Source organism: Emys orbicularis, chromosome 12, assembly GCF_028017835.1.
Source record: "Emys orbicularis isolate rEmyOrb1 chromosome 12, rEmyOrb1.hap1, whole genome shotgun sequence".
Taxonomy (NCBI): domain Eukaryota; kingdom Metazoa; phylum Chordata; order Testudines; family Emydidae; genus Emys; species Emys orbicularis.
In genome coordinates, this window is record NC_088694.1 from 40,667,167 (window position 1) to 40,686,897 (window position 19,731).

General features: G+C 45.2%; 1 pseudogene; it reads right to left on the reverse strand.

Moving 5' to 3' along the window:
• Window positions 1-15,628: 15,628 nt before the first annotated feature.
• Window positions 15,629-16,558, reverse strand: LOC135886628 (olfactory receptor 6N1-like; annotated as a pseudogene).
• Between the last annotated feature and the right edge of the window lie 3,173 nt (window positions 16,559-19,731).

The window sequence follows — 19,731 nt, forward strand, 5'->3', positions numbered from 1 at the left end:
TCCAGTTTACAGCCCAGGAAACAGATGACGCGGAGTGGCCTGAAGGTGTCTACTATGAAGGAAAAAGTGACGGAGGCGTGGAAGAGGTGAACCTCTCCGTGACCCTTGGACGTCTGCAGCGACAGCAGATAAAAGAGCTGTGCACTAGCTTTGCGCCCAGGTTCTCAGCCACCCCAGGATGGACCGAATGGGCATACCACTCCATTGACACAGGTAATGCTCACCCAATTAGAACCCCACCCTACCGGGAGTCATCTCATGCCCAAACTGCTATAAAACGGGAGATTCAGGACATGCTACAGATGGGTATAATCTGCCCCCTAATAGTGCATGGGCATCTCCAGTGGTTCTAGTTCCCAAACCAGATGGGGAAATACGCTTTTGCGTGGACTACCATAAGCTAATTGCTGTAACTCGTCCTGACAACTATCCAATGCCACGCACAGATGAACTATTGGAGAAATTGGAACATGCCCAATTCATCTCTACCTTAGACTTAACCAAGGGGTACTGGCAAGTACCACTAGATGAACCCGCCAAGGAAAGGTCAGCCTTCGTCACCCAGGCAGGGGTGTATGAATTCAATGTACTCCCTTTCGGGCTGCGAAATGCACCTTCCACCTTCCAAAGACTTGTAGATGGTCTCCTAGCAGGACTGGGAGAATCTGCAGTTGCCTACCTCGATGTTGTGGCCATTTTTTCTGATTCATGGGCAGAACACCTGGAGCACCTGGAAAAAGTCTTCAAGCACATCAGGCAGGCAGGACTAACTGTTAAGGCTAAAAAGTGTCAAATAGGCCAAAACAGAGTGACTTACCTGGGGCACCAGGTGGGTCAAGGAACTATAAATCCCCTACAGGCCAAAGTGGATGCTATCCAAAGGTGGCCGGTTCCAAAGTCAAAGAAACAGGTCCAATCCTTCTTAGGCTTGGCCGGATATTATAGGCGATTTGTACCACACTACAGCCAAATCGCCGCCCCACTGACAGACCTAACCAGAAAGAAACAGCCAAATGCAGTTCAGTGGACTGATGAATGTCAAAAGGCCTTTCACCAGCTTAAGGCGACACTCATGTCTGACCCTGTGCTAAGGGCCCCAGACTTTGACAAACCGTTCCTAGTAACCACAGATGCGTCCAAGAGGGGTGTGGGAGCAGTTTTAAGGCAGAAAGGACCGGATCAAGAATTCCATCCTGTCGTGTTTCTCAGCAAGAAACTGTCTGAGAGGGAAAGCCACTGGTCAATCAGCGAAAAGGAATGCTACGCCATTGTGTACGCGCTGGAAAAGCTACACCCATACGTTTGGGGACGGCGTTTCCAACTACAAACCGACCATGCTGCGCTAACGTGGCTTCATACCACCAAGGGGAATAACAAAAATCTTCTTCGGTGGAGTTTAGCTCTCCAAGATTTTGATTTTGAAATACAACACATTTCAGGAGCTTCTAACAAAGTGGCTGATGGACTCTCCCGGGAAAGTTTCCGAGAATCAACTGGTTAAAAATTGTTCTTGGAATGTGGGACATATTGTTAGTTTTTATATAATCAGTAGTATGTCTAAAGGTGCATGTGTCTTATTAACTCTGTTTTCTTCTAGAGCTCCAGGAAGAAATCACAGCCAGTGTGGAACCAGCTGTCCAACACTATCTGTGATTTGGGGGGCGTGTCATAACTATAAAGGGATGGGTAACAGCCCTCCTGTGTACAATACTATAAAATCCCTCCTGGCCAGAGACTCCAAAATCCTTTTACCTGTAAAGGGTTAAGAAGCTCAGGTAACCTGGCTGACACATGACCCAAAGGACAAATAAGGGGACAAGATACTTTCAAATCTTGGTGGGGGGAAGGCTTTTATTTATGCTCTTTGTTTTTGGGGAGAGTTCACTTTTGGGACTAAGAGGTACCAGACATCAATCCATGCTCTCCAAATCTTTCTGAACAAGTCTCTCATATTTCAGACTTGTAAGTACAGCCAGGCAAGGCGTGTTAGTTTTATCTTTGTTTTCTCAACTTGTAAATGTACCTTTTACTAGGGTGTTTACCTCTGTTTGCTGTAACTTTGAACCTAAGGCTAGAGGGTGTCCTCTGGGCTCTTTAAGTTTGATTACCCTGTAAAGTTATTTTCCATCCTGATTTTACAGAGATGATTTTTACCTTTTTCTTTAATTAAAAGCCTTCTTTTTAAGAACCTGATTGATTTTTCCTTGTTTTTAGATCCAAGGGGGTTGGATCTTGATCCACCAGGAGTTGGTGGGAGAGAGGAGGGGGGGATGGTTAATTTCTCCTTGTTTTAAGATCCAAGGGGTTTGGATCTGTATTCACCAGGGAATTGGTGAAGAGTCTCTCAAGGCTACCCAGGGAAGGGAATTAGCACATTGGGAGTGGTGGCAGCGGACCAGGTCTAAGCTGGTAGTTAAGCTTAGAAGTTTTCATGCAGGCCCCCACATCTGTACCCTAAAGTTCAGAGTGGGGAAGGAGCCTTGACACAGCTAATATCTGTAAATAGGCTCAAAGCTTGTCACAGCAGAGAAACCATAATAAACCTGGTCTGCTGTGTGAAAGGGGAAACTGAACCACCCCACCTCATGTCATTGATGGCCAAATGCCAAGATACCTACACTCTAGAAAACATTAATATATGCATTAGTTTATCACAAGTTGGAAAAACACAATGATTAACAATGTTAAGAATGCACATTTACTAACTTTTGAGAACACTACATTGATCCACAAAGTGTTAACAGGTACACAGAACTTTACAAGAGTACCTGTGAGTAATTAGCCACACTTGGAAGTTGTATGGTTAAGTCCTAAAGAGAAACTTAGGCCCACTGCTTCCGCATTAGTCAGTGACTACCACTCCTGCAACAAATTAAGGGAGGAGGTGTGACACTCTGTACCTCAAAGCAGCACGCTGGCACTGCCATATTCACCATGGTGATATGATTATGATATGTTTTGTACAAAGTGTGCATTGTAAGTATCATTTTAAAAGCCTTGATCTGCTGAATATTAATATCCTGTGGGATTGTATGTACTACCATAGTATGTGAAGTTATGAAGTTTTGCTATGTGTGTCACTGAAATATGTTTTGAACAATGGGGCAGCCAGAAACTGCAGACTGGGTATTAATTGTACACTGGTCAGGCTCCTGCCAGGGCAGGATCGTACAGCTCTGGGGTCCTAGGCTGGGGAGTTGTCTGGAGAATCTTGTTAGTCTTTTAGTAGAGGCCTGGGGAGCCGGCATTGCACACCTCTTCGAAATCAGGACTCTGGATTGATGTCTGACTCCAAATGTCAGCACAGTATGGGGGGGAGGTGACTATCCCATTGTGGAGAAAGAAGTGGTTCAGGACTATTTGGAAAAGCTGGATGAGCACAAGTCCATGGGGCCGGATGAACTGCATCCAAGGGTGCAAAAGGAGTTGGCAGAAGTGATTGCAGAACCATTGGCCATTATCTTTGAAAATCCATGGCGATCAAGGGAGGTCCCAGATGACTGGAAAAAGGCTAATGTAGTGCCCATCTTTAAAAAAGGGAAGAAGGAGGATCCGGGGAACTACAGGCCAGTCAGCCTCACCTCAGTCCCTGGAAAAATCATGGAACAGGTCCTCAAGGAATCAATTTTGAAGCACTTAGAGGAGAGGAAAGAGATCAGGAACAGTCAGCATGGATTCACCAAGGGCAAGTCATGCCTGACTAACCTAATTGCCATCTATGATGAGCTAACTGGCTCTTTGGATGAGGGGAAAGCAGTGGATGTGTTAATCCTTGACTTTAGCAAAGCTTTTGATATGGTCTCCCACAGTATTCTTGCCAGCAAGTTAAAGAAGTATGGGCTGGATGAATGGACTATAAGGTGTATAGAAAGCTGGCTAGATCATCGGGCTCAACGGGTAGTGATCAATGGCTCCATGTCTAGTTGGCAGCCGGTATCAAGCGGAGTGCCCCAAGAGTCGGTCCTGGGGCCGGTTTTGTTCAATATCTTAATTAATGATCTGGAGGATGGTGTGGATTGTACCCTCAGCAAGTTTGCAGACGACACTAAACTAGGTGGAGTGGTGGATACGTTGCAGAGTAGGGATAGGATACAGAGGGACCTAGACAAATTAGAGGATTGGGCCAAAAGAAATCTGATGAGGTTCAACAAGGACAAGTGCAGAGTCCTGCACTTAGGACGGAAGAATCCCATGCACTGCTACAGACTAGGGACTGAGTGGCTAGGCAGCAGTTCTGCAGAAAAGGACCTAGGGGTTACAGTGGACGAGAAGCTGGATATGAGTCAACAGTGTGCTCTTGTTGCCAAGAAGGCTAACGGCATTTTGGCTGTATAAATAGGAGCATTGCCAGCAACTTAAGGGGGAAGGGATAGGTCAGTGGTTTGAGCATTGGCCTGCTAAACCCAGTGTTGTGAGTTCAATCCTTGAGGGGGCCATCTGGGGGTCTGGGGCAAGAATTGGGGATTTGTCCTCCTTTAAGCAGGAGGTTAGATTAAATGACCTTCTGAGGTCCCTTCCAACCCTGATATTCTATAATATGTCAGATAACTGTTTGTAGACCAGTCTGTTGCATCATCAGCTCTTTGTCTCGGTTCACAATGCCTTTCACCCACAACTCCAGGAAAACACTCCCGGGCAGGCTGCCAGAATTCAAGGTATTCCATTTCCCCCATTTTTTGTCCACAGATGTAACAGATACATTGTCATAACAACACAGCCAGTGTTATTCCCTTTCCTGCTGATTCTTCATATTTCCCATGGACACAACAAGTTGTTTTGCATGAACAGTTCTTGACTGCTTAAAGCCTTAAATCCTTGCTTAAGTTGCCAGCACACAAGTCCCTTACTCATGTCAGGCATATTCCATTCGCACTAGGCCTCGATGGCCTATAGCATGTTATAACGTATACTGCTACATGTCCCAAAACTCTATATTGTTGGTTCATGAGTGGCTGGCGAAAGCATTCATGTAACTCATCTGGAGTGTCCCTGCCTGTGAATGTCTGCGTGAGTGCAGGACTTGGAGGGTTTGAGGCTTGTCACAGCATCACAGACTGAGAGGGAGCCCAGGTTGGTGTCACAGAGGGCTGATCAGCTTCCAAGTTGCACCCTGGGGAACCTGTCACACTGCCCCTTGCCATTTTGCTACACAGTAGCCATTTTGACCTGAGTATGCATACTATATCAAGTTCTGCAGCTGAGATAGGCAGGAAAATGCCTAGTTTGAGGATCCTGGCACGGTGAGATAGGTAACTGGATGCCACGTCTGAGGCGACTGTGCACATGTTCACAGGCAGATACTTAGGCTCCTATGGTATGTCCTTGGTTTCACCCCCACTCTGAACTTTAGGGTACAGATGTGGGGACCTGCATGAGAACCCCTATGCTTAATTACCAGCTTAGATCAGTATGCTGCCACCACCCAAATCGTTTAAAACAATTGTTTGAGTTATTTGGGAAACTCTGTCTTCTCCCCCAATATCTCTCCCTCCCAAGTACTGTAATCCTTCCCTGGGTAACCTTGAGAGACTTCTCCACCAATATCTCTCCCTCCCAAGTACTGTAACCCTTCCCTGGGTAACCTTGAGAGACTTCTCCACCAATTTCCTGGTGAACACCGTTCCAAACCCTTGGATCTTAAAACAAGGAGAAAACAATTAGGTTCTTAAAAAGAAGGCTTTTAATTAAAGAAAAGGGGTAAAAGAAATACTTCTGTGAGATTAGCATACAAGCTACTCTCACAGAAAACAGATTCAAAACAAAGAGGATGTTCCCCGGGCAAAACCTTAGTTACACAAAAGAAAACCCAATTTGATTATCCCTCTAATGCACAAGACAAGTCACAAAAGAAAATAAGTATAAACTAATTTATTCCTTCTTTAATACTCACTACCCTGTTTGATTCCTGGGTCTTTTCACTCCGGCACAAAACTGAAACTGAACGAACACTGAGACAAAGGAAAAACTTCCCTCCTTCCTGGTTGAAACATCTTGTTCCCCCACTGGTTCCTCTGGTCAGGTGTCAGCTAGGCTATGTGACCTTCTTAACCCTTTACAGGTAAAAGAGGCATTAACCCTTAACTATCTGTTTATGACACACCCCCTAAATCTCAGACAGTGTTGGACCGCACTGGCTGTGATTTCTTCCTAGAACTTTAGGATAAACAGACTAATAAAACACATGCACCTTTACATATACTACTGATTATGAAAAAAACAATATTTTTCACATTTCAAGGACGATTTAACCAGTTAATTCTGGGACACTTTCATGGGAGAGTGCATCAGCCACTTTGTTAGAATCTCCTGAAATGTGTTGTATTTCAAAATGAAAATCTTGGAGAGCTAAACTCCACCGAAGAAGTTTTTTGTTATTCCCCTTGGCGGTATGAAACCACTTTAGCACAGCATGGTCGGTTTGTAGCTGGAAACATCGTCCCCAAATGTATGGGCATGGCTTTTCCAGCACGTATACAATGGCATAGCATTCTCTTTCACTGATTGACCAGTGGCTTTCCCTCTCAGACAGTTTCTTGCTGAGAAACATGACAGGATGGAATTCTTGATCCGGTCCTTCCTGCATTAAAACTGCTCCTACACCACACTCGGGCACATCAGTGGTTACTAGGAATGGTGTGTCAAAGTCTGGGGCCCTTAGCACAGGGTCAGACATGAGTGTCGCCTTAAGCTGGTTAAAGGCCTTCTGACACTCATCAGTCCACTGAACTGCATTTGGCTGTATCTTTCTGGTTAGGTCTGTCAGTGGGGCAGCAATTTGGCTGTAGTGTGGTACAAATCACCTATAATATCCGGCCAAGCCTAAGAAGGATTGGACCTGTTTCTTTGACTTTGGGATAGGCCACTTTTGGATAGCATCCACTTTGCCTGTAGGGGGGTTGATAGTTCCTTGACCCACCTGGTGTCCAAGGTAAGTCACTCTGTTTAGGCCTATTTCACATTTTTTAGCCTTAACAGTTAGTCCTGCCTACCTGATGCGCTTGAAGACTTTTTCCAGGTGCTCCAGGTGTTCTGCCCATGAATCAGAAAAAATGGCCACATCATTGAGGTAGGCAACTGCAGATTCTCCCAATCCTGCTAGGAGACCATCTACAAGTCTTTGGAAGGTGGCGGGTGCATTTCGCAGCCCGAAAGGGAGCACATTAAACTCATACACCCTGGCATGGGTGACGAAGGCTGACCTTTCCTTCGTGGGTTCATCTATCGGTACTTGCCAGTACCCCTTGGTTAAGTCTAAGGTAGAGATGGATTGGGCATGTCCCAATTTCTCCAATAGCTCACCTGTGCATGGGATAGTTGTCGGGACAAGTTACAGCATTTAGCTTATGGTAGTCCACGCAAAAACGTGTTTCCCCATCTGGTTTGGGAACTAGAACCACTGGAGATGCCCATGCACTGTTAGAGGGGCGGATTATACCTATCTGTACCATGTCCTGGATCTCCCGTTCTATAGCAGTTTGGGCATGAGAAGACACCCGGTAGGGTGGGGTTAAGAACATAACATAAGAACATAAGAATGGCCGTACCGGGTCAGACCAAAGGTCCATTTAGCCCAGTATCCTGTCTACCAACAGTGGCCAATGCCAGGTGCCCCAGAGGGAGTGGACCAACAGGCAATGATCAAGTGATCTCTCTCCTGCCATCCATCTCCATCCTCTGACAAACAGAGGCTAGGGACACCATTCCTTACCCATCCTGGCTAATAGCCATTAATGGACTTAACCACCATGAATTTATCCAGTTCTCTTTTAAACGCTGTTATAATCCTAGCCTTCACAACCTCCTCAGGTAAGGAGTTCCACAAGTTGACTGTGTGCTGCGTGAAGAAGAACTTCCTTTTATTTGTTTTAAACCTGCTGCCTATTAATTTCCTTTGGTGACCCCTAGTTCTTGTATTATGGGAATAAGTAAATAACTTTTCCTTATCCACTTTCTCCACATCATTCATGATTTTATATACCTCTATCATATCCCCCCTTAGTCTCCTCTTTTCCAAGCTGAAGAGTCCTAGCCTCTTTAATCTCTCCTCATATGGGACCCGTTCCAAACCCCTAATCATTTTAGTTGCCCTTTTCTGAACCTTTTCTAGTGCCAGTATATCTTTTTTGAGATGAGGAGAACACATCTGTACGGAGTATTCGAGATGTGGGCGTACCATCGATTTATATAAGGGCAAGAAGATATTCTCAGTCTTATTCTCTATCCCCTTTTAATGATCCCTAACATCCTGTTTGCTTTTTTGACCGCCTCTGCACACTGCGCGGACATCTTCAGAGAACTATCCACGATGACTCCAAGATCTTTTTCCTGACTTGTTGTAGCTAAATTAGCCCCCATCATATTGTATGTATAGTTGGGGTTATTTTTTCCAATGTGCATTACTTTACATTTATCCACATTAAATTTCATTTGCCATTTTGTTGCCCATTCAGTTTTGTGAGATCTTTTTGAAGTTCATCACAGTCTTCTTTGGTCTTAACTATCTTGAGCAGTTTAGTATCATCTGCAAACTTTGCCACCTCACTGTTTACCCCTTTCTCCAGATCGTTTATAAATAAGTTGAATAGGATTGGTCTGAGGACTGACCCTTGGGGAACACCACTAGTTACCCCTCTCCATTCTGAGAATTTACCATTAATTCCTACCCTTTGTTCCCGGTCTTTTAACCAGTTCTCAATCCATGAAAGGACCTTCCCTTTTATCCCATGACAACTTAATTTACTTAAGAGCCTTTGGTGAGGGACCTTATCAAAGGCTTTCTGGAAATCTAAGTACACTATGTCCACTGGATCCCCCTTGTCCACAAGATCTAATTGGGTGAGCATTACCTGTGTCAATGGAGTGGTATGCCCGTTCGGTCAGTCCTGGGGTGGCTGAGAACATTGGCGCGAAGCTAGTGTACAGCTCTTTGATCTGCTTTTGCTGCAAACGTCCAAGGGTTGTGGAGAGGTTCACCTCTTCCACGCCACCATCACTTCTCCCTTCGTAGTAGACACCTTCAGGTCACTCTACGCCATCTGTTCCCTGGGCTGTAAACTGGGAAACCTTTAATTCTCTGGAATAAAAGGGCTTAAGAGAATTAACATGGTATCTTTTAGGCTTTATTTTTGAGGTGGGGGATGCTATGAGATAGTTAACAGCTCCTAGGCGCTCTTGGACCGTGAATGGCCCTTCCCACGACACTTCCATTTTATGGGCCTGGAGCTCCTTTAAGACCATGACTTGGTCTCCTACTTTGAAGGACCATTTTTTGGAATGTTTATTATACCTGGCCCTTTGCTCTTCCAGAGCATCCTTTAGGTTTTTTTTAGCAAGAGCTAAGGAGTGTCGGAGGGTGCTTTGTAGGTTGCTTACAAAGTCTAGAATGTTAGTTTCTGGAAAAGGCGTAAACCCCTCCCATTGCTGCTTCACCAACTGTAATGGCCCCTTAACCTCGCGGCCATACACAAGTTCAAATGGTGAAAACCCTAAACTGGGATGTGGTACAGCCCTGTAGGCAAAAGGCAACTGCTCCAACACCCTGCGTGAGTGCCCCCCTTGGGGCTCACAACTGAAAACCCCGAGCAGAGATAACTGCCTACTTGTGTGAGAGGGATTTGGTTTCCCTTACCAACATCAAACCAATGGCCTTGTGGAGAGGTTTAATGGAACTTTGGGGGCCATGACAAACCTGTGTGAGAGGGATGGGGTTTCCTATTGGCTAGCTTAGGCAACTACTCACTCAGCAACTGGCTTCTGTGGGTCCCTTCTTGGCCATCTACCCACCCCATGTGTTGTATAGGGAGCCCAAGTGCTGAACTCAGTGCTGGGGTACTCACTGGCTGGCAAGGCACTAAAAGTTAGGCATTTCAGCACCTAAGTCCCTTTGTTGGTCTAGCCCCAAGGTGTTATTTTATATTCTAACTTTCTTTTAGTGTGTGGAATTCTCTGAAATATCATCTTCCCCCATTCAGTGAATAAAATACAGCTTAATTTTATTCTGACGAAAGCGACCCTGGAGCTGATTCCTCTTCCAATTTCAAATCTTTGCACATCTGGAAATTTTATAAGCACACATCACCAAAGAGCTAGCGAGAAATAAGGGCTACACAGCAGCTGGGTATTAAACAGCAATTCAACTGTGCGCATCACCATTTAGCCTTAAAAAAACAGAGTACGATTTTTTGAATTCTCATAAAATCCAGCTATTTACTGACAATTTTTCTCAGGGCCTCCTTGACCTCATTGTTTCTCAGGATGAAAATGTCAAAATATACTGAGAAAATATCCTTAGGTCAAACTCTAATACATCCTCAAGCAGCATTTTTCTTACTTTGCCTGTGTTATTTTCAATGGAATGTTTTTCGCAGGTTTGTGTGTGTGTTGAAATTGCTGTTTACTATAGAAGGCGTAGGAGGTTAAGCAGTGGAATGTGGGGGGGCTGTGTTCTCTTAGGGGCAGATGGATGGTGTAGTGATAGAATCCTGGACCATGATGTAGAGCATCATGGTTCAAGTCCCAGTTTAACTGCAGACTTTCTGTGTGGGTTTGGGCATGTCACGTAATCTGCCTTGTGCATCCTAATTGTGAGGTGTCCTGTCATTTTCTTTTTTGTGATTTTTAAAATTAATTCTCCTAAAGAAACAGAGAATAAAAATAGTTACAGCTTTTCCATGGTACCCAGGACTGCACATTTCACAGGAGAGCCAATCAAATTATGCAATTACGCAACTTTACAACTTGTCAAGGTTGCAAGACTAGACAATGCAAAACCAGCGGATATTACACATGTTAAGGTAGGGGATAAAAATACTAAAGAAAAGACACACGGACTGGCAAAAAAGAAAAGGTGGTGAATGCGGGGGAGAAGTGCGAGGGAAAAAGCAGAGGTCAGGTGAATGGAAGTCTGGCATTATTTTGCCATTTTTTATCCAAATGTATCAAGAAACGGGGTCCACATTTCTTCAAATTCATATAATTGATCTCTATATCAATAAGCTATTTTTTCTTGAGGTGTCCCAATCAGATTCAAAGAGCCCAGAGGAACCCCCTCTAGCCTTAGTTTCAGAGTTACAAAAAAACAGGGATAAACTTCCCTCTAGCAAAGGTAAAATTCACAAGTTGAGAAAACAAAGATAAACTAATACGCCTTGCCTAGTTGTTACTTACAAGTTTGAAATATGAGAGACTTGTTCAGAAAGATTTGGAGAACATGGATTGTTGTCCGGTCCCTCTTAGTCCCAAGAGCAAACACCACCAAAACAAAGAGCACAAACAAAAGCCTTTGCCCCCGCCCCCCCAAGATTTGAAAATATCTTGTCCACTTATTGGTCCTTTGGGTCAGGTGTCAGCCAGGTTACCTGAGCTTCTTAACCCTTTACAGGTAAAAGGATTTTGGAGTCTCTGGCCAGGAGGGATTTTAGTACTGTACACAGGAGAGCTGTTACCCTTCCCTTTATAGTAATGACAGGACCTTTTTCCAGGAGGCTGAAGAGCCCTCCATTATTACATTTCTCTTCCCCACATAGATATTTAGAGACTGTGTTCACTTCACCCCTTTACCTTCCTCTTGTTAAGCTAAATAGATTGAGCTTTTTGGCTCTATCACTATAAGGTGGTTTTCTAATCCTTTAATCATCCTTGTGACTCTTTGCTGAACCCTCTCAGATTTATCAACATCCTCTATGAACTGTGGACATCAGAACTGGACACAGGATTCCAGCAGTGGTTGCACCAGCACCAATTAAAGGGCTAAAATCGCCTCTCTACCCTGTTTATAGATCCAAGCACCACATTAACCCTATCAGGCACAGGCTGTCTGTTTATCCACTCCAAAGCCCCTCCGCTCAGAGTTCCTGCCTTAAGGTCCCCATGGTGTTTGAGAAGGGCTCTTGACCCGTACCTCACTGGTTCATGTGTTTCTCCAGGGGATGTCAGAGGGACTTTCCACACACTGGGTTCCTGGTATTTTCCCATTGAGCACCATTACATTGAGGTCTGCCTCCAGCCACTGTTTGTGATCTCCTGCAAGATATAACCCTTCTGCCTTTTAGCCATCACCCAAAGTGACAACAATAGATAAATAGATAGATGACAATAACAAAAATGAATATAGATATTTCCCACATTCTTCACAGCAAGTGAAGGTTACATTGCTAAAGCACTTGGATATCCTTTTTGGAAGGTGATATGTAAATACAAAGTACCAGCAGTTTGGGATTGGGCCGTGGCCTCTATCCACAGGACAGCTCAAGCTTGAGTTGATGAATTCCTATTTCTCAAGCCTTGGGAGATAGGGTTCAGGTTCCAGAGAGGTTCTTGTCTTTCATCGTTCTGCAGAAACTGCATCTTCTCACTTGCATCTACCTGAAGATAGGAGCAGCTGCCATGTTCTTACTTTGAAATATGGCCTTCCCCCTCCATTTGCAAAGTGTAAATGCTTTCATATCTTTGTATCCTCTGAAGTCTTCACAGTTTTTAATAAGGTCCCACTTTAGCCTTTCTCCGACTTGGTTAATTTTGTGTCTCCATAGCTTTGGAGATAACAATGCCCAATATGACTTATATAGATCCTTGTATAATTGCATTTTTTCTTTAAGTTTAATGAGCCTATGGGGAAAATATTTTACACCATTATTAAATACCAGCTTACATTTTTGAGAGATACCTGTCCAAAGTGTTGCAATGTACTTGCATTGCCCCTCAATTAATTGTCCATATATGCTGCCATCTAAAGAGCATATCAGAAAATACCTGTCCTTATCTCATTCTTACAGTTTGCTGCCACCCAGTGGGCATTTTACAGCATCGTTGCCATTTTCCATTATTTAATTGCCTACAGAAATCTGTTGGTCGCTGTTCAGTATAGGTGACTTCCTCTCATTTACTCCACACGCTGGTGTTGATTTCTAGTGTTGATTTCTCAGCACGACAGCTTGTCACTATATTTGTGCCCTTTACTCTCTTCAAGTGGAGTAATCTTCTCAGTCTAGCTGCCGCCTTCCAATTCTTGACTCTCTTGTGCCACCTGAGTATAACTTCCCATTTCTCATTCCTTAACCTCTGCTACGATCCCCAGTTATCTATAGCATAGAGGCCCTTATCTCTTCAGTGCCCTTTCCTCACCACTTACAGATTCACCTCTTTTCACTTCGCTCTCTTAGTCATTTCGTAGCATGACTCCTCCTTTCTTGCCCTTCCATTTAAGCTGCTATCCATCGGCCTTTGCACAGCGCCCCCACACCTGTCCTATTCCTCTGCCCTCTAGTGACCCTAGACAGCATAATCACATCTTTCTTCATTTCTTACCTACTTATAGGTGTGCACTGTGCCAAATTAGAGCCACTGGGAACAACACCACACAACAGCATGACTGCAACAGCAGATACTACAACAGGGGTTTCCCATCAGTCCAGTACATTGCGGTTAATGTGAGGTCCGTTTCCAATAGAAATGCATAGACTGGACCTACAGTGACAGAAGTCCAGTGACTATCCAAACTGAGATTCTCAGAGATTTCTAGGGGATTTCAGCATTGAGCTCCTGTTTCAAAGGGATTTGGGTACCTAACTCCACTAGACCCCTGGGGAAATCTCTTCTGCAGAGTTGAGGCCCTACAATTCTCACTGATGGACAGCTACCCTGGGTCCAGCCAAGCCCTGATATGCTCCCAGTGACTGACCCAGCACTGCTGTGTTTAGCATCACAGGAGTTCTGCCTATTGGTGGCTGGTAGCCACCTCCTCTCATCATAGGTTGCCTCATTCCCTGAGGGGAGGGCCCCGTGTGGAGCAGAGCTGTCTGAGGCACCTGGGGCTGGCTGGACACCGTACCCTGAGATCTAAACTTCTCGGGCCTTGTGCTTGTTGCAGTCAGTTTTGGGGACATTCCCTGCCTTTGAACTGCTCTGTGCAGCTGGAAGCAGCAGAACAGCTTCTCTCCTGCAGTGCCATGTGCTGAGTCCCTTCCTGGTGACTGTTTGACTGGCCTGGCCGTAGGAACTGCCTCAGTTTTATGTGTGTGCATCCCCTAGTGCCATGGCAAACCCCCAGCTGGGTCAGGACTGTCCCCATTGATCTGGGCTCTGAGTCTGCTTCTTTATGGTTTCCCAATCTCCCTTTACCCATGAGTCTAGTGCAGGGGTCGGCAACGTTCGGCACGCGGCTCGCCAGGGTAAGCACCCTAGCGGGCCGGGCCAGTTTATTTACCTGCTGACGCGGCAGGTTCGGCCGATCATGGCCCCCACTCGCCACGGTTCGCCGTCCCGGTCCAATGGGGGCAGCGGGAAGCGGCGCGGGCCGAGGGATGTGCTGGCCACGGCTTCCCGCCACCCCCATTGGCCCGGGACGGTGAACTGCGGCCAGTGGGGGCCGCGATTGGCCGAACCTGCCACGTCAGCAGGTAAATAAACTGGCCTGGCCCACTAGGGTGCTTACCCAGGCGAGCTGCATGCCGAATGTTGCCGACCCCTGGCCTAGTGAGCTTCATGCTGGTGCTTTGCCAGAGCTGGTCACAGCTGGGCGCAGTGCAGGTACGAGCTATGAAGCTGTTCCTGGTGAAGTGCCCAGAGGTCACCGCTGGGGTCCGGCTGCTTGCATCCAGCCTGTGGGAGTGCAACGGAAGTGGCTGGTTTGCAGGGTGGGGGCATGGTGGTATTGGCATGAGGCACCGTTTCAGGGGTCACAGATTTCCCAGGCTGACGTCCCCACATGCTGCACCAGGAGTTTGTATTTTCATTCCCCAAAGGTTTACTTTTTTTAATTCAAAAATAGCTTTTTATGGAGATAAAAAGTTGGTGAAAATTTTGTCTCAACTCTGACCAGGGCCTAGTTAAAAACTGCATTGGGGAGGGATAGCTCAGTGGTTTGCGCATTGGCCTGCTAAACCTGGGATTGTGAGCTCAATCCTTGAGGGAGCCACTTAGGGATCTGGGGCAATATCAGTACTTGGTCCTGCTAGTGAAGGCAGGGGGCTGGAATTAATGACCTTTCAAGGTCCATTCCAGTTCTAGGAGATAGGATATCTCCATTTATTAATAGGAACATGATTATGGCCGCCTTCCACTTAGATGGCCAACACTGACCTGAGCTCCAGCTGGATTCTCCATTGTGTCCTTGGGAGCATAAGAAACTATCTGAAATAACAAACCTTATGATACTGTCACCCACTGGTCTTTGTTTGTACTAGGCTGTTGGAATTGGATTGTCAGATTTTATTGTCTAACAGAAACAATGAGCAACAGAGGATGTACACAGGGATTTGCTTTGCTATTTAGTGGAGTTTGTGCCTTACACAACATGACATTTCTCAGCATTTTCAGATCCTATACACAATCCTCACCCAGGATGAATATGTAGACAAACCAGAGAGAAATACAGTCATCCTATATGTATCAGTGCTGGACATGAGACATTGATAGAACTGTCCACAATCTCATGTTCCTATTTGTTGTGTTACATGGACACAATGTGGGACCATAAACACTCTGCCTCAGTAACTCCATGCAGATCATCTCCATTTGTTTGTCACATCAGTGAAAAGACAAGATACTCAATGGGAGTTTTTAACTTAATTTCAATGGGGGCTCTTTGTCTAAATCACCCAGGCAGGTTTGAAAACCTCAGCCTCAGTTATTATCTAGGATTCCCTGCAATTTTTTTGTGAAAGCCGCATTTACTGACTGCTTTGCGCAAGGCTTCCCTGACCTCTCTGTTTCTCAGGCTGTAGATGAGGGGGTTTACCATGGGAGTCAGGACTGTGTAGCAAAGTGAGAGCACTTTCTTTAGGGCTCTCAGTGTATCAAGTGTCAGTAGCATGTACACAATCATTATTGTTCCATAGAAAATTGTTACCACAATGAGGTGGGAGGAGCAGGTGGAAAATGCCTTTTGCCTCCCGGTGGTGGAAGAGATTCTCAGGATGGCAGTGAGGCAGGGTGAATACACAGGCTAATATGAAATCCAACAGTATGATCAGGCCTGTGTCCCCACAGGACAGTTTTATCAGTGGGATGGGATCACAAAAGAAATGGTCAATTTCATTCGGGCCACAGAATATGAACTGCGACATGAATAAAATAAAGATGGTAATAGCCAAAAAGCCATTTAACCATGTGACAGCAGCCAACTGGAGGCAAAACCTGGTATTCATAAGAGCTGAATAGTGCAGGGGTTTACATATCACTAAATACCAATCAGAAGACATGACTGTGAGCAGATAGCATTCTGTAGCTGCTGGAATTGCAAAGAAATACAGTTGTGTGATCCAGTCATTGACTGAGATGGTTTTGTCCCAAGTCAGGAGACTGGCCAGCATCCTGGGCAGGATGGCGGAGGTGTAGCAGATTTCCAAGCAGGACAAGTTCCCCAGGAAGAAATAAATGGGGGTGTGCAGGTGCTGATCTGTCACAACTAGCAAATGATGAGTCTGTTCCCAGCCACAGTTACCATGTGGATCACTAGGAACATCAGGAAGATAAGAATTTCCAGGTCAGGGATATCCCCGAATCCCAGGAGGATGAATTCCATGATGGCCTTTTGGTTTCCCCAGTCTGTGTCTGCCATTGGTTGAGTCTAGGAACACTAAAATAAACGGTGCAATCAAACTGTAAGAACATAGAACTAAAAGTTAATCAAGTATTGCAAATTCATTCCATAAATATTCAAAAACTCCTCTCCCTCTCCTGGTTACCAGATGAAATTTTAAGGCTAAATGTAGACTTCAGACAAAGTGTCTGGAGTCTCAGTCAGAGAACAGGTTAGTATCCAGGTAGACCACCCTCTGTCACACCAAAGTACTGACTATGCTAAGAACAGCCTATTTCTCTGGTAGCCCACGTACTGATAGGACAGATCAGCGCACTTCTTTATCTACTATCATAGCTCATTTATTGACATACCAGACCTTAACAAGGATGCTTAAATGCAGCATTCCACTTCTGGCCATGGCCAGAATCTTGTCATGTCTTAGTTGGAATCCAAATAAATAAATACATGAACTAAAATCTTGGACTGAGATTTTTAATTGAATCTAGTATCCTTAGGATACTGATCTTCTGTTAGAATTCATGGAAATTAATCTAATAATACATCGTGGCACATTCAGCATTTTAGTGTGCTATAGGAAAGGGAATAATTATTTGCAACCTCTCACAAGTGATCAGTTTATGTTATAAATTTTGAAGTGGCGTCAATCCTTCTGTAGTTCATGTAATGACAGTGATGAGGATGACATGCTGAGGGACTGGCAATGACTTTTCTGTTTCAGATGAGAATTCCTGATGTTAATTATGTAGCAGTAACAAAATACAGCTCTTCTGAGAGTGGATTTTAGGAAGGGGCAAAACCAGGTTTGATGTGCAACCCTAACTGTGGAGGGACCCTCTGCACACCGTAATGATTGTGGGATGGAAATCCAGGAAACAGAAAGGCACTGGGGAGAAAAGATGGTGCCCCTGAATGCTGAAACTCTGAGCTTACTATAACCAGGACAAACCAACTCAAACCAGACCCTGCCAGAACAACAACGGCAAAACCTGCTGACTGGTAGGGGAAGTAGAAGTGGGTGGCAACCTGGGCAGCAGTGACCATGACATGGTTGAGTTCAGGATCCTCAAAAAAGGAAGAAAGGAGAGTAGCAAATACAGACCCTGGACTTCAGAAAAGCAGACTTTGACTCCCTTAGGGAACTGATGGGCAGGATCCCCTGGGAGGCTAATATGAGGGGGAAAGGAGTCCAGGAAAGCTGGCTGTATTTTAAAGAAGCCTTATTGAGGGCACAGGAACAAACCATCCTGATGTGCAGAAAGAATAGCAATATGGCAGGCGACCAGCTTGGCTTAACAGTGAACTCTTTGGTGAGCTTAAACACAAAAAGGAAGCTTACAAGAAGTGGAAACTTGGGCAGATGACTAGGGAGGAGTATAAAAATATTGCTCGAGCATGCAGGGGTGTAATCAGGAAGGCCAAAACACAACTGGAGTTTCAGCTAGCAAGGGATGTGAAGGGTAACAAGAAGGGTTTCTACAGGTATGTTAGGAATAAAAAGAAGGTCAGGAAAAGTGTGGGATTCTTACTGAATGGGGGAGGCAACCTAGTGACAGATGATGTGGAAAAAGCTGAAGTATTCAATGCTTTTTTTGCCTTGGTCTTCACAGATAAGGTCAGCTCCCACACTGCTGTCTTGGGCAACACAGTATGGGAAGGAGGTGAGCAGCCCTCAGTGGTGAAAGAACAGGTTAAGAACTATTTAGAAAAGCTGGACATGCACAAGTCCATGGGGATGGATCTAATGCATCCGAGGGTGCTGAGGGAGTTGGCTGATGTGATTGCAGAGCCATTGGCCATTATCTTTGAAAACTCATGGTGATCGGGGGAGGTCCCAGATGATTGGGAAAAAGCAAATATAGTGCCCATCTTTAAAAAAGTGAAGAAGGAGAACCCGGGGAACTACAGACTAAGCCTTGTAGACTGGTTTTAGGATGGCCGGAGACCAGTCGAGGGATTTGTCTCCCTACCCGCATCTATCATCGGGGTTTAAGATTGCCCGAAATAAAAACCAACAAGGGAATGCAGGAGTAAAACTCAGGCACGTTTATTAGACTAACAGCAGCTCAACAAGGTAAGTAAGCTGGGTATGCTATAAAGGACTCCCAACACAGGTAAGTAAGGTAAATAGGTAAAGGTGACACTATAACTATACTGACTGTGACCAAAAGGGTTTACTCCCTCCCCAAGACAGGTCCCAGGTAAAGGGTATGGAGGACTCAAAAGGTCTCTACCATTTCTTGCAGCTTGTCTGGAGCCTCCTGACCTCATGGTGCGGATTGGGTCTGGGACCGACCAGGTGATGCGGCAGGGTGAGAAGTGGGTCTCTGGCGACAGGTAGATGGTAACTCTGCTTAGTGCTGGTGATTCTTCTTCCTTCTTCCCTGCAGCATCATGGGTGCAAATAAGATCCGGATGAGAGGGTGGCAGCTAGCAGCTCACCCTTGCGTGCAAGTGCATTAAACCCTCTGTTAAGGCTGTATCCCTACTTTGAACTTTAGGGTACAAATGTAGGGGCCTGCATGAAAACTGCTAAGCTTATCTACAAGCTTAGCTCTGGTCCCGCTGCCACCATTCTCGATGGATTCCCTCCCTGGGAAGCCTTGAGAAACCTTTCACCAATTTCCTGGTGAATACAGATCCAAACTGCTTGGATCTTAAACAAGGAGAGATTGACCCTTCCCCCCTCCTTCCTTTCACCAACTCCTGGTGAATACAGATCCAAACCCCCTTTGGATCTTAAAACAAGGAGAAATCAATCAGGTTCTTAAAAAGAAGGCTTTTAATTAAAGCAAAAGGTAAAAATTATTTCTGCAAAATCAGTATGGAAAATAACTTTACAGGGTAATCAAACTTAAAGAGCTCAGAGGAATCCCCTCTGTCTTAGGTTCAAAGTATAGCAAACAAGATAAGCACTCTGGTAAAAGGTACATTTACAAGTTGAGAAAACAAAGTAAATCTAAGACGCCTTGCCTGGCTTTTACTTACAATTTTGAAATAAGAGAGACTTGTTTAGAAAGATGGGGAGAACCTGGATTGATGTCTGGTCCCTCTCAGTCCCAAGAGCGAACAACCCCTTAAACAAAGGACACACACAAAAGCCTTTCCCCGCCCAAGATTTGAAAGTATCTTGTCCCCTTATTGGTCCTCTGGATCAGGTGTCAGCCAGGTTACCCGAGCTTCTTAACCCT